The sequence below is a fragment of the Protopterus annectens genome, chromosome 2.part1, assembly GCF_019279795.1.
Source record: "Protopterus annectens isolate FY-2018-M chromosome 2.part1, PAN1.0, whole genome shotgun sequence".
Taxonomy (NCBI): domain Eukaryota; kingdom Metazoa; phylum Chordata; order Ceratodontiformes; family Protopteridae; genus Protopterus; species Protopterus annectens.
This window is the reverse complement of record NC_056729.1, coordinates 642,352,634-642,368,042: the sequence shown is the minus strand read 5'-3', so window position 1 is coordinate 642,368,042 and position 15,409 is coordinate 642,352,634. Positions and strand designations below refer to the sequence as shown.

At 38.8% G+C, this 15,409-nt stretch overlaps 1 protein-coding gene across 2 annotated transcripts in view; it reads right to left on the bottom strand.

Annotated features, from left to right (window-relative positions):
- Positions 1–15,409, bottom strand: part of FDFT1 (farnesyl-diphosphate farnesyltransferase 1) — a 387,885-nt gene that overhangs the window by 112,475 nt on the left and 260,001 nt on the right. The window lies entirely within an intron of this gene.

The window sequence follows — 15,409 nt, the reverse complement described above, 5'->3', positions numbered from 1 at the left end:
GTAGTTTCCTCCTTCTATTGTATAGTTTGTTTATGGCTGGGGTCCACCAGACAGGACGTCTGCCTTTGGAGGATTGGGTCTTGGTTTTATTTGGGACCGCATGATCCATGCATTCCTGAAGGTGTTCATAGAATGCGTTTATAAAGGATTCTGCGGTCTGGGCCGTATTTTCCACAGGCCCGGGGGCTTTGAAGGATTCCACCTCGGTTTTGAGGAGCGTGAAATTTGCTTTAGAGAAGTTTTTCACTGTGGTTTTCTGGGCAGGGGGTGGGGTCGGGATGTGAATATCCAGTGAGATTAGTTTATGGTCTGATCTTACCAGTGAGGGATACACTTCTGGTCTGGAGCATAGAGTCCCCATGTTGGTGATTATCAGGTCCAGTATGTTTTCCCCTCTTGTGGGAGTGGTAACAAGTTGTTCCATAGCATTTGAGTTTATAAATTCTAGGAACCTTTGGGCTAGGGTGTGGGAGCTAGAGTAATGCTCCCAGTCTATGTTTGGGTAGTTGAAGTCGCCCAATATAATGGTGTTTGGAGACACCTTCATATTTTCCAGTGTTCTCAGGAAGGCCGAGTGGAGTTCCTGGGTTTGGGAGGGTGGTCCGTAGCAGGCTATAAACTGGAAGGCAGTTTTACCCACTGTCAGTTGCACATTTATAGTCTCTGATGCTTCGTGCTTTGCCACCAACCTGGAGGTGTGAGTATCTTTGATGAATATCGATACTCCCCCTCTTGTATCTTTGATGAATATCGATACTCCCCCTCTTTTTGTGGTTCGTTCCAAGTTTTGGGGCCGAAAAGCATGGTATGAGGTATAACCTGGTAGTGCTGGGGTGCTCTCGGGAGCCCTAAACCAGGTTTCTGTTACTGCACAGGTATCGATGTTCTCCATGCTAAGGAGAGTTTCGAGTGCGTGCATCTTGAGGTTTAGACTTCTGGCGTTGAGTAGCATTACTCTTAGTTTCTTATCCCTTGTGATACCTATGGAGGTGGGTTTGACTTTTGAGCCTTGCCTAAAAAAGGCACTATGGGGGTAGCAAGAGCCTTTGCCAATATCCGAAAGCCCAGGGGTGACAGCTGCAAGCCATCCCTAGCGAAGCATCGTGGCTTGTCGAGCATATCATCCCAAGCTGACAGGCACTGGATCCCCTTTGAATGACACCAGTACTTAAGCCAATTGTTGAAACTGATCATCTTGTCTTCGTATTTTGGCATCATTCTTGGTGAGGGTAAGATGCTACTCAAGGTCACGGTCATACCGGCCTGGGCTACATGCTCAGAGAGCTCCTTTATGTCTCTTTTCATGTAGTCCAGGGAGGTACGTCTCAGGTCATTCACACCAGCATGGACAATGACAGAGTCATATTTGTACTTGCCTTGGAGTGACCTGAGTGCTTGTGTTATGTGGCGGATCCTAGCGCCCGACAGGCTGCTCACCATGACCCTCTCCTTGTTCAGCCTGGTGAGAGGGACGTTAAGTTATCATTGCCTTTCTCAGCCAATTTTTCTTTTTTTTTTGCTTTTTGTTTTTTTTTTTTTTTACAGCCTTCCTTGCTCAGCAGTGTGACATGCTGTGAAAGTAAACAATATTCAGCAGTCATTGTACATGCCCCCATAAAATGTCACACTCAGTATGGTGGCGTGCCACTCAAACACGCTCAAACCCAAAGCTTAGCAGACACTGTACAGCCGCCTCTGCTGAGCACAGCGGTGCCAGTGTGCTCCAATGAGCCTAAAAGGATATGGACATACCCCCTTTTGATGTCAGCTCTCTCTCTTACGTGGACACCAACATGGCTCTCTGCCTACAAGAATGGGATTTGCAGACATGGATATCCATTTGTGCTATTCAGTAACCCCAGCTCATTTGCATATAATTCCGTGCATACAATCTGGGAACTAACACAGTTCCAGGCCCTACCTCTGTAGCAACCACAGCAGTCTACCATTGTATGTACTCCATGTAGGGGGTCATATAATGCATTACTGTGACATAGTATTAATTTTCATTTTTACACTTTTTAAATTTTTTTTTTCTTAACAGCATGTTTGCGTATGGTAGCGTGCCACGCGACCATGATCGGATTATTAAAATAAAATTGTTTTAAATTATTTTCCATTGGGTTTTGGGCACAGTGGGTAGTACTGCACATATCTGTGTCTGCTATGCTATTACTGTCCTTCTTACTGCACTTTTACAACCCCTGTTCTCTGTTTAACATCCTGTACACAGAATTTTTCCGTGTAGATTTCGGACACCAACACGGGGTCAGCAGGGACTGCTCAACTGGTTGCTGGATTGCTCTACCACCCTCAATTGCATGCAATCCACCTGCTTATGAGGTGATTTGCATGTCACGGACACTTCCATTTTGGTGCGCTCATGCACGCCCCTCAGCTCTGTTTCCTGAATTGCAAACCTTATGTTCATGTAAGCAGTGTGCCAAATACCTACACGGAAAATAGGTCCATGTAGGCTTTATTAAATTCCTCCCTCATTCATTTCTACCAAACACAATGTTCATAATCATGAACAATAAACTCTAAGTGTTATCACTGTGTTCTAATAAACTTAAAACATTGAGTGCAAATCTTTTTAATTCACTGGAATTGGAAATGGTATCATTAAGACCTGCTGGACTTGCTGCATCCTGCTCTTAGCTTCCATATCATTTCTTTATGCAGCAGTTTATTTTTCCAGTCACCCCCCCCTCCCCGTAGATCACGTAGTTTACTTTTTTCTAAAATTAAAAACTAAAATTTTCATGCTGCAACAAATGCCTTGCCAATGCACTTTTATCATCCTTCCTAGAGATACCTTAGTTGTGTTGATAGATCCTTTTTATTCAAGAAATGTTTGTCTTCTCTATAAGAAAGCTGTACATGAACAGCAACTTGTCAAATAAACAATCTTGTTTGTCTTACAACTGAATCGAGCTGGCTTTCTCAATTTGTTTAATATTTCTAAAATTTCACTCCCTTCATCTATATCTATACATGGACACTGACTACAGCATCCACATCTCGATGTATTTTTAGTTGTAATGTTAATATTTTTTACACTCCTTCCCAAAATATTCTATAAACTCCTCCTCTTCTTATATATAAAACTTGGTGGTTTACTAAACCTCACATGAGGAATGTTTAAACTTCCTAAAATGTCCCACTTTCTGCAAAAAAAAATTCTTAATATCTTCCATGTTAGAAGAATAATGCAAAACCATATAATTAAAAAAATCCACTAATGTTATCAGCTGTCCCTAAATTCTCGTTCTTCATGTGTTCTATCCCTACACGTATTATGGGACCACATCTCCCATTCCTCCGAGTATGTTCTCGAAGTTTTCAAAGTCCATGCTCTCCAAGTAATCTTTCTCACAAAACATGTTGTTTAATTTACTTAAATTTGTCTACGCACCAACTGTCTCGATGTTGCTTGAAAAATCCTTATGGACTGACTTTTTACTAACCCCTCTTTTGATGCACTGGATAACCACTACTGTAATAAAGAAATAAATTACTAAACACTAGTTTTGTATATACTGTAGTCTCAAGTATGTTACTGTCCCCTTTGGTGATACTTCAGATCAAGATACTGAATCTCACTGGGGTTAATAGTACTTGTAAATCTTAAAAAATTAGTGGTCCTAACTCCACAACAAACTCATTTAATTGTGATGAATCACCCTTCCTTATCATAAGCACATCATCCAAACACTGAAAATACCTCTCACAGAATATAAACTGTTCTATTTTAAATACCATTTCCTTTTACCACCAACATAGTATCACTTTAGTGAAAACAGGGGCACAAGCTGCTCCCACAGCAATCCTTGTATACTTGTTTAAATTATTTCCCCAAAAAAGAAGATGAGATTGTTAGCAAGAATTATTTCCGTGAATTTATACAACAATCTAATCTGTACATCAGTCAGCGCATCATAATGTGTAATAATTTCATTAAATCACATTAAACTAATTTCATGAGGTACAACAGAAAATCCTTATTTATCTATAAATAAATACATAAAACCAATTTTACAAGGTATAACAGAAAAAAACTTAACATTTAATACAACTAAAAAGGTATTCATCATGTATTTTGATATTGCTTTTAAGTTATTAATAAAATCACGAGAATCTGTTAAAATGTGCCTATCACTACAAAAAAAATTTCTATCAATATATTTGGCTATATGCTCTGTGATAGAGCCCCACAATCGGTCGTAACAGTGGATTATACAAGTCAGAATGGCTCTTCAGATTCCCCAAAATCTTGGGTATTACCAGACTCTCCACCTTCAAAAAATGAACATCAAGAGGTAATAATTCATACACTGTCATTTCATCCAAATAAAAATTAATCTTGTTGGACGCTGTTGTTATTTCATTAATGGAACTTATTGGGTACTTATTAGTGTCCACCAATAATGCCATTCTGCCCATGTAGTCAACTGTGTCCATCTTTGGTGGATGCAAAATCTTCCAAAATGGATCTCTCTACTCCAGAAATACTGCATAACGTTTTTCTATTCTTTTGTCCCAATTAGGGTCTTAATGTTCTTCTCACATATCCTCTCAAAAGGATTTAATATGGGATGGGCTGGGAGTGGGGGGTAAAGTACTTTTGCATTGAAATACTGCCTCACAAGAGTATCTGTCTGTTTCCACAAAACAGCACCTGCAAGTTCAGTATTCTAACAAAATTTTTCAAATCTATTAAAGTGTCATGCCTACTCTCCCTGACAGAATAAAAGTAAAACTTTTAATGAACAAATTATGACGAACATGGCCAATAGGTAAATCAGTACAGTTGAAAATATTGCAATTTTAGTAAATTTAAGTTTTTAATTTTAGAAAAAACAAGAAATATGAAAAAGGAAAACGTTACAATGGCCAGGATTCCAAAGAACGTACTCAGGCAATCGAAAAAAAATATAAAAGTTTAATCCAGCAGATAAACCAAACGATCGCAAACTAACATACACCAAAAACTTTAAAAACACTAAATACTCAGTGTGCTACGGATTAAGCGCTTTCATCCACTCCCATTGTGGACTTCATCAGAATATGTAGCAAATTAAACTAATTGTTTAAATATCACTTTTTTGGCGTCAATGGGCTAATTCATTTACTCCACACATTTAAAGCTGTATACTACCTATATAATATGTACAGCTGCATAACTTTACTAATGCATTAATATATCATCACAAACATTACGTACACACTTATGCATAGTGACAATATTAAACAATTATTTATATGAAAATTGTGAGTATAAAACTGACATTAAATAACTAAATGTTCATATTCTGTGACCTCATGCCCTAGTTACTAAAATGGGCTTAACAGGAATGTTATCATTTAGACCTGGGGGGGCGGGGGTTGTAGCATAAAGCAACAATTGCCACTTTACTTCCTTCTGTCCCAATATAGCCTTTGTTACCACCTCTAGGATTTGTCCTAACCTGTTCTAAAATACCAAATTTAAAGTTATGGCTATTCCCCCACTTCTCAACATGCCTATATAAGGCATTATTTTTATCCTTTTTCCTAATCCTATATAGATGGTCATAGATTCTGTTCTTAAGACATCTGTCAGTTTTCCCACGTAGTATCCGGAACATACAGTGCATTTGGCTAAATATATTACAAGTTTAGTATTACAATTCCCGGTTTTAAATGTAACCATAGTTTTATTGATATCTCCCAAAACTACCCTATCATCTTCTAACATAGCGTGGCATTACCCACATGCCCCACACTTCTTGGTATGACCATTTTTACTATTCATCCTAGTGAAATCCCCACATTTTTCTAGGCTACTCTTTAAATTCCGCCCAGTCTTATAAAACAAAAACTGGTGCCTCACCCACGACTTGTGTAATATTCTCATCCACCGTTAATATATTCCAGTTGTGCATAATAACTTTTTAAACTTGATTTACAAAAGGACTGTACTCTAAAATACAAGCACGGTTGAAATGCATTTTGATACCAGCGGATGTATAAATAGGAGGCGGATTCTATACCAGCCCCGTACCTAATAAAGGTTTATATATACCGCCCCATTCACTTATGACACATCTAGTAATATCATTAATTAATCCTTTAGGGTAACCCCATTCACTAAACATACATCCTATAAAGTTAATCTCCCGCACCATATCTTCGTATTGTGAAGTCATTCTGGCAGCTCTAATACACTGCCCTTTTAGTATATTTTTCACTTGACTTCTTGGATGATTACTTGAATATTCTAAGTAGGCATTACTAAAGGTATCCTTCCTATGAATACATGACTTGAACCCAGTAGGTGTGTGGCTAACAAGAGTATCCAAATAAGTTATACCTTCAATATTGTATTTAAATGTAAATTTTAAATATGTACTTGTGTTATTCAAATACTCAATAATACTACCAAAAAACTCGCTCTTGAACACATTTATCTTCCCAATCAAGCAATCAATTACAAAAGGCATCCAAGTCTTCTTACTTCGGGATACAGGAAAAAAAGGTCAATCACATCAATAGTGATGTATATAAGTTCCCTTTTCCATAAATTAGATGTTAATCTACTCAAAAAATCTCAGGAGTCTTTTACTTTTGGATGCCTTTTGTAACAGCATCAGAAATATGCTGGTATGGAGTGGGATAGTGTTAGCCTCATACTGGAATGTATGTCTATTGTTTTGGGACACAATTATAACTTCTATGAAGGAAAACAATGCAGGCAGACCAGAGGGGTAAGCAATGGGAGCTGCTTGCACCCCCATCTTTGCCAACCTGGTCATGCTTGATTGGAAAGATAAATATGTGTTCAAGAGCAGAGTTTTTTTGGTAGTATTAGATACTACACTCATTTTTTGGATGATATATTCATTCTATGGGACGACTCTTTGGATAAATTTAAGCAATTTATTGAGTATTTGAATAACACAAGTACATATTTAAAATTTACATTTAAGTACAATACTGAAGGTATAGCTTATCTGTATACTCTTGTTAGCCACACACCTACTGGGTTTGAGTCATGTATTCATAGGAAGGATACCTTTAGTAATGCCTCCTTAGAATATTCAAGTAATCATCCAAGAAGTCAAGTGAAAAATATACTATGGCAGTATATTAGAACTGCCAGAATGACTTCACAATACGAATATATGGTGCGGGAGATTAACTTTATAGGATGTATGTTTAGTGAACGGGGTTACCCTAAAGGATTAATTAACGACATTACTAGATGTGTGTCATAAACCCCGTTAGTGGTGCTGCGGTAGCGTTGTCGCCTCACAGCAAGACGTTGTCCCGTTCGATTCTCAGCTACAGCGTCTTCTGTGTGGAGGCACACGTGAATGGGCGTGCCTTTGTTGAAGGTTATGCGTCAGGGCTGGTAACTCGGCAAGTAAAAATCCACTACCAAACATTAGCGGACCGGAGTTCCGCTGTGGTGACCCCTAACCGGGATAAGCCGAAAGACACAACAACAACTAGATGCATCATAAGTGAATGGGGCGGTAAATATAAACCTTTATTAGGTACGGGGTTGGTACAAAATCCACCTCCTATTTATGCATCCGCTGGTATTGAAATGCATTTCAACCATGCTTGTATTTTAGAGTTCAGTCCTTTTATAAATCAAGTTAAAAAAGTTATTATGCACAACTGGAATATATTAACGTCAGATGAGAATATTACTCAAGTTGTGGGTGAGGCACCAGTTTTTGCTTATAAGACTGGGTGGAATTTAAAGAGTAGCCTAGAAAAATGTGATGTGGGGATATCATTAGGATGAATAGGAAAAATGGTCATACCAAGAAGTGTGGGGCATGTGGGCAATGCCATGCTATATTAGAAGATAAGGTAGTTTTGGGAGATGTCAATAAAACTATGGTTACATTTAAAACAGGGAATTGTAATACTAAACATGTAATATATTTAGCCAAATGCACAGTATGTTCCGGATACTACATGGGAAAAACTGACAGATGTCTTAAGAACAGAATCTATGACCATCTGTATAGGATTAGGAAAAAGGATAAAAATAATGCCTTATATAGGCATGTTGAGAAGTGGGGGAATAGCCATAACTTTAAGTTTGGTATTTTAGAATAGGTTAGGACAAATCCTAGAGGTGGTAACAAAGGCTATATTGGGACTGAAAGAAGTAAAGTGGCAACTGTTGCTTGATGCTACAAACCCCCCCCCCAGATCTAAATGATAACATTCCTGTTAAGCCCATTTTAGTAGCTAGGGCATGAGGTCACAGAATATGAACATTTATTTAGTTTATGCCAGTTTTATACTCACAATTTTCATATAAATAATTGTTTAATATTGTCACTATGCATAAGTATGTACGTAATGTTTGTGATGATATATTAATATTAATGCATTAGTAAAGTTATGCAACTGTACATAATATTATATAGGTAGTATACAGCTTTAAATGTGCGGAGTAAATGAATTTGCCCATTGGCGCCAAAAAAGTGATATTTAAACGATTAGTTTGATGTGCTACGTATTCTGATGAAGTCCACAATGGGAGAGAATGAAAGCGCTTAATCCGTAGCACACAGAGTATTTAGTGTTTTTAAAGTTTTTGGTGTATGTTAGTTTGCGATCATTTGGTTTATCTGCTGGATTAAATTTTTATATTTTTTCGACTGCCTGAGTATGTTCTTTGGAATCCTGGCCATAACAACGTTTTCCTTTTTCGTATTTCTTGGTTGTTGTTGGGGAAACGTTAATTTTTATTTTTTCCTAATTTTTAGAAAAAGTAAACTACATGATCTATGGGGTGTCTGGAAGAATAAGCTGCTACACAAGGAAATGATATGGTAGCTAACAGCAGGTGCAACAAGTCCACCAGGTCTTGATACCATTTCCATTTCCAGCTAATTAAAAAGACATGCATTCAATGTTTACGTTTGCTGGAATGCATGGATAACCTTCAGAATTTACTGTTCATGATTATGAACACTGTGATTTGTGGAAATGAATATGTTTACTGTTTTAATGAAGGTATAGCTTTAAGGCTGTTTTTGTACTGTTCTGGAAGTGTGGATAGGATGATATTTAAATTAATTGTATCCTTTGACCCTTGCGGTTCTGATGACATCCAGATGTAGTAGGGTCGAAAGCGCTTAAACTGCAGTGTTTATATTATTACTTTTTATTTTTTGTTAAAGTTTGTTTTGGTCACTAAGCAGAGTTGTGGTCTGGTGGGTTTGTGTTGGTTTCCTTACAGAGGAAACCAAGACAGCCACCCCCATGATGAGGCCAGACCACTGTCTAGGCCTCAGCAAGAAAACCTGCAGAAATTTATCTTGGGGGGGGGGGGGTTCAGCCATCAAAGAGGAGGAGGCTATCAGAGGATGACTGACCTTCTGCCTAGGATAACTGAGCCTGTGTATTCTTGGAAGTATGTTGGGCTAGAAGAAGAGAAAACTTCCATCTTCTCAGCGGAGAGGGGAATCTACTTCCTCTCAAGACGACTGTCAACTGCAGCTTGTAAGGCTTTGCAGACACCACTTTTCCCTTAAAGGGACAAATCAAAATGCATCAGCTAAGCCAGTTCCCAAGTAAGTGCTGCTTTGTGCAGGCATATACCAGAGTCTTAGTCTTAGCCAGTGCACCTAACAAAATCCAGAAGACAGAATACCAGACAGCCTTTTGTAACAGCTGTGAACAGGTTACAGAAGAGTTCTTCCTTCAACATAGATGCTAAGATTCTGGGAGGTCCTTGAGCTTGAGCTTTACCAGTGTTAACAATACTGGACAGAACAGGTACACTGTATAGCCCTTAGCCCCAATGCATTAAAGAAATGTACATTTTTGCTACAATTCTCAATATCTAGACTCTCTGTTACGTGGGAAGAAAAAACATAATGTGAGTTCTGGTGCCACTGAGACCATATAACAATTGGTCTTTGAATGACTAGATGACAAGTTACTCAACTAACCTTTTCAGGTGATTCAGTAATAGACTGAGATTGCCTTCAGGCTTCTATGACAACATCCTTAAAGGTATGTTCCAAAAGGAGTTTGTCTGATGGCTCCCTATCCCAGAAAAGACCCAAGGAGGGGATGCAGATCAATGAAAGCCTTAAGAAACTGTGGCGAGCTCTGTAATGAACAAGGACGGAGCCCTGGCTACAACTCAGATGACAAGGGTTCAGTTAGCAGCTTAGGTGTTGCAGAAGCTCTGTGTGGGGGAAATGTATTAAGTTGCTTAAATCAACTCTACCTTCCTAGGGGAAGGGGGATGATCTTGCATGCTTTATACAACTCCTGATTATGCAGGACAAGTGAAAAGTCAACATAAGCATGGGGACTGTAAGATGGCAGCTGCCAAACTGTGCAAAAACAGCAGTACTCCAACACAGTATAGACAGAAGTGCTCATATGCAGATAGGAGGCACTGCACAGCTCCTATGTCAACAAGCGAGCATGCCAGGCATCAGAGGTGGGGAGTTAGGGTACTAGAAAACAATGGCTCTGTGGATGGCAATCTCTTACAGCTAAGTCCTGCCCTACCAAGGAAGAAGGAATGCATGAGCCTAATTAGATGCAAGAGAGGTGCTGGCCGACAGGCACTGGAAGATTAAAAAACAAGTTCTTCAGAAACTAAAAGGACTCCTCCTCCTCCCCTCCACCACCAAAACAGACACACAATCTAAACAGGATCTAGAAAAAAACAGGAAACTCAAAAAAAGCTCAACTGTCTCAACAACACTGACTTTAGTGAGAGTCCCCAGGTTAGCACAGGCAGTTGGGACCCCTAAACTCTCCAGCAACCCTGAACAAGGACTCAAATAAGTCTCCACCAATAAGTAAATACTAGGCATGGGGCAGACAAAGGCCTACAGGAGAGGAGAGGGGAGAGGGTTTACCACACCAGGTATTTGTACCATACCAAAATCTCTAAGGAAGAAGTCCTACACCTGCCACTCAACCTCCCAAGTATCAGATGTACATGTCTTATGTACTATGCCTGTGCCACAGCCAGAGGCTCCTCACCAACAAAAAAGCAATCAACCCTGCTGGGCCTAGAAGAGAAGTCTCTGGAGAAGGCTTTGTCCCAGGTATCATCAATCAACTGGGTGGACTCAGCCATTTGGTAATATCAGGCTGAACCAATCATCCAGGGTATAGCTTCTGTAAGCATCCAAGGATGCACTCTGAAGGATGGGAGTCGGGGAAGAGCCTCTCCTAGGTCTCCTGTGCACCACTGAAAAATTATAAACTAGAAAAGAACATGTTCCTACTAACTGATGGCAGTCCTAGTTCCTGCAAGGACTGGAAAGCTGCAAAGAATACAGAGTTACCCCTGAAAGGGCTAGGCACAAACCTCTGCCCCAAACCAAGTCCCCAGAGATGAACTCCACTGTTATTAATGTGCAGTACAATGGACTTTCCCCTCTTTAGTTATATGAGATGTCTTCCGACACCCACTGCAAGATTCAGATGAAGTTTAAAAACACAAAAATCACCAAAAACTCAAAATAAAAAAGGCAAGGTAATGCACAAACAGGCTTACCACTGAGAATAAAGGTCAGGTTTAGAACTGTGCAAGTGGCAAAAAAAAAAAAAAGACGTGGAGAGCAAGCAAGTGTACATAGTCAGTGCCTGATATCACTATCTACATCATCAATGAACATTTCCAGATGCCAGTCTGTTTCTGAAGGCAAGAATGTGTGAAAAAGGATGGTGAATGATGACTGGTGGACAGGATGAACCTAAAAAATTAACCCATCAAGGATGATCCTTGCAATTAGGTCATCAGATTTAAAATGGTAAAATTCAAATCCTAACCTGGGAAGTGTTTCTCTTAGGAAGCCTAAGGTGCTTCTGAGAAACTGTTGTAAAATATAATGCTATAGAATGATGCATGGGTAAGGAAGTCAAAACAATGGACAAATGATGTTTGACGAATAGGACAGGACAAAAATAAAGTAAATACAGTAAAAGCTGAGATCCAAAGCATGAAATAATTATCCAAATCTTTTACATGGCACCAAAATGCAAACAGATTGTTCAAGGAAATATGATCTTCTAGTAGACAGTCCGTTAGTTGCATTTACAACCAATGAGACATCCTCAGAAAACAATTGCTAGATATTAGCTGTAAAACCTGCAAGATGATAGTCTCAAAGGACTTCAGACGGAGATGAGTGATCATGCCCTGTCAAAAGGTTAATTCCAGAAGTAACAGCAGTGCTGACATTTAAATGTTTATTTACTGAAAGTGAATACAAAAATGGTCTTGGACAGATGCAGCAACTAGAATGAGGTTCAGCTCTCCCTTTTGCTCCCACCAGCAGCACTTAAATTCTGCTTTTAATTTAATGTCTTTGTATCAAAACACTGACTGACTTGCTCTTCTTCTCCCTCCATGTAGGGGAGCTGAGAGGGAACGCCTGCCCAGACTGCAAAATACTGGTTACTACAGACTGGGATGGGATGCAACCAGATACATCATAGTCCGTTTGCAGTTCTGCCCGATCTGAGAAAACACTGCACCATTTAATTTCTACCCAGTGTGTCAAATATTGAAATATGATGGCTTACTGATATAGCAATTTTAGACAAAAGCCATTAAAAAATAAGAAACGAAAGTACCTTACATAAACGCCACGACATTAGCCATTATTTTCCTTTCTATTTGTAAACTAAATTAAACTGGGTGGGGAGTAAAACTTTACATCCTACATCATTACAAAGCAAAATAAAAACTAATTTTCAATGCTGTATTCATCAAGCAAAAAAGGCAGTCGATTGGGGCACAAACTTTGCAATTATGTGTTGCCCGTGACTTTCAGGATTACTGCCTCAAGTCTGTATAAACTACAGCTTTTTCTTTGTAAAGAATGGAGATCTGCTCATACTGTGAAATATAAACATACAAACATACAAAGAAATAAACACTTATGTAATCTATAGTCCTTTTAACATTCAGCTTTTAATTTAATGTCTTTGTATCAAAACACAGACCGGCATTTCTTTTTTTCTCCCTCCATGTAGGGGAGCTGAGAGGGAACACCTGCCATTTTATTAGCTCATTCTGAGATGTACTTCACTGCAATGTTGTATAACTTTAGGGCAAAACACCTGTAAGAACTGCAAATCTTGACATTTTAATAGACTGCAGCTTATAAATACAGTAAAGGTTTGCATCCAGAGGTAACAGCACAGCATTACTATTTCTTTAATACTTCCTTTGCAATTAATGAGCACGTTCTTTACGCCTAATGCTGATTACAGTGCTGACCCCCATTTAGAAATTCTCATGTTAGTACAACACTTCCCCTAATGTACATCAGCACATAACCTAAAGGGTTTATTAAACTACTAGTGGTGGACAGCTGGTGAATGACACAACAAACATTCTGCCTTCTTAACATTAGTTGGCATTCCCATCTTCACATTTATTGGCATTCCCATCTTCATTTTAATTGTTTCTCTTCCCGTTCAGTACTTTTGTGACTGTGTTTATTAATTCAGCAAAATGAGGAATAACTCTGGAAGTAATTAATCAGACTGAATGGTCTGATGTCTTTCTTTGTGTAGATGCTAAACTACTAACTACCTGCTGTACGTTTGCCTGACAGGATAAAAACTTAATTCCTCACTGAAATCCTGTCCCTTCAGAAACCACAAACTAACATTACCCACATTCAGTGTCATCCCCAGGTATATCAACATTTGAAATATTAAGGCACTTCATATGTTCTGATACTTCATTAATGCAAACATTGTCATTCATTCAGACCACATCTTAAAAATTCCTTTCAGAAGCGAATCACCTGAAAGGTGGCAGGTGCCCCATAAGAGGACAAATGGCACTCTACAGATGTGGTATGCACCAAATAAAGCTCTAAATATAATTTGAAGCTTTTAATGTGCATCTAAAGGCACCTGCAAATATCCACAAGTAAAGTCAAGAAAGAAGCACATCCTGACTGCCCTAATGGGTCAAGTACAATATCTGCTCTGGGAATCTGACAGCTACTAAATAATGCTGCTTAGTTTAAAGCTCTAAAATGGAGAGATCTTATTTTTACATGTTTCTAAGGGATCATAACTAGAGGGATGGCTCATTCACCATTGCAGGTTTCTAACATACTCATTCTGCAGTCTGGGTAATTCTTGTTTGAACAGGTTTGGCTGATAGCTGGAATACTTCTTGTTTTAACAGGTATTTCTGAGAGCTGGAATTCTACAGCTGCGATGTCAAAACCTAACCTGGTAAGTCTAACCTAGTATAATATACTTTTAAAAGATAGACCATGCTATCAAGAAAAGGGGGATGGAACCTTTCCACTACTTCAAATACTTCCCTACATATTTACATTTACATGCTTTATCATCTCTAAAGGAAGCACATATTATTTCAGTTAATTAACATGGCATACTTTCGTCCTGGGTTATCCTTCTCAATAACATTTAAAAGGTAATCTCTGGGGCCCAGCTGCTGCAATACTTAGTTACATTGCTGCCAACAAGTTAAAAGCTTCTTATAAAAGACGAGCAAGAGCCAGAATGAACTATGTGGTTTTGCTGCAGGTGCAACAGCTGAACATCACTGTTGGAGAAGATGCACTGAATTATAATTTACAGTTTATTTCCATTTTAAGTGGTTTTACTGGAAACAATTTGATATACATACTCCCTCATTTTACTCAAGTTTACAGGACTTGAGTATTAGGGGATCTAGAAATTACTAGTGTCACTTATATGGACTATGTCTACAGTTCAGTTCTACTGTTTATGGAGCCCAATGCTATAGACAAGAAGGGGAAACAATTTTCGCTGGAAGTGCTCTTTGCCCTTCCCCTACAGTTATTATAAATGTTTAAGGGAGTACTGGGATGAAGGAGGGGCTTACCTCTCTGCCAAAAAATATTGTTTTAATATTCATTTTATGCTTTTCAGTAGCAGTGGCATCTGTTATATTAAACTGTATTATTTCAATGTGTTCCTATCCTTCTTACTGGTTTTGAAAGCCTGTGTTCCAGTAGGTTCATATTAATTGGAACAGTATTTGCTACTAGTTCATAGGACTTGGCCTGCTAACCATACCAATATTTTTGATGAATTTTGCAGCTTTTGCGCCTCTGTTGCTTAAAACTGAAAAGTCTGGACTTTCTTTCCAAGGCTCCTATAGAGGTTTTGCCTGAAAATTTGACAAACTTCTGCCCACACCTCGGACTCTGTCTTCAACAGAAGCAACCATGAATTAGCTGAAAAAGGCTTGACCCACGGACTAGTTTGGTGTTATGTAGCCATATGTGAATATAGAACATATGAGATCATCCCACTAATACGGTTCAGTGATTAAAAAGTTCTCTAACAAAACACTCTCTTTGGCGGAGATAAGGCAATGAATACCAAGAATCTCACA